The following is a 693-nucleotide window of genomic DNA, read 5'->3' on the forward strand; positions in this document are numbered from 1 at the left end:
TTGGTTGTGGCCTCCCAACACCAAACTTAGAGTTTGAATGTGGGGGTTCAACACCAAACTTAGAAGTTGGTTGAGGCCTTTCAACACCAAACTTAGAGTTTGACTGTGGGGGCTCTGTTTGGCTCTGTTTTGAGAGAAGCTCTTCATACTTCCTCTCCATGGTGACAGAGGGATATCCTTGAGCCTCAAACACAAAGGATTCTTCATTCACTTGAATGATCAATTCTTCTCTGTCAACATCAATCACAGCCTTTGCTGTGGCTAGAAAGGGTCTGCCAAGGATGATGGATTTATCTATGCACTTCCCAGTTTCTAGGACTATGAAATCAGCAGGGATGTAATGGTCTTCAACTTTTACCAGAACATCCTCTACAAGTCCATGAGCTTGTTTTCTTGAGTTGTCTACCATCTCTAGTGAGATTTTTGCAGCTTGCACCTCAAAGATCCCTAGCTTCTCCATTACAAAGAGAGGCATGAGGTTTACACTTGACCCTAAGTCACACAAAGCCTTCTTGAAGGTCATGGTGCCTATGGTACAAGGTATTGAAAACTTCCCAGGATCTTGTCTCTTTTGAGGTAATTTCTGCCTAGACAAGTCATCCAGTTCTTTGGTGAGCAAAGGGGGTTCATCCTCCCAAGTCTCATTTCCAAATAACTTGTCATTTAGCTTCATGATTGCTCCAAGGTATTTAG

The sequence above is a fragment of the Arachis duranensis genome, chromosome 3 (assembly GCF_000817695.3).
Source record: "Arachis duranensis cultivar V14167 chromosome 3, aradu.V14167.gnm2.J7QH, whole genome shotgun sequence".
In the NCBI taxonomy this organism is placed as follows: domain Eukaryota; kingdom Viridiplantae; phylum Streptophyta; class Magnoliopsida; order Fabales; family Fabaceae; genus Arachis; species Arachis duranensis.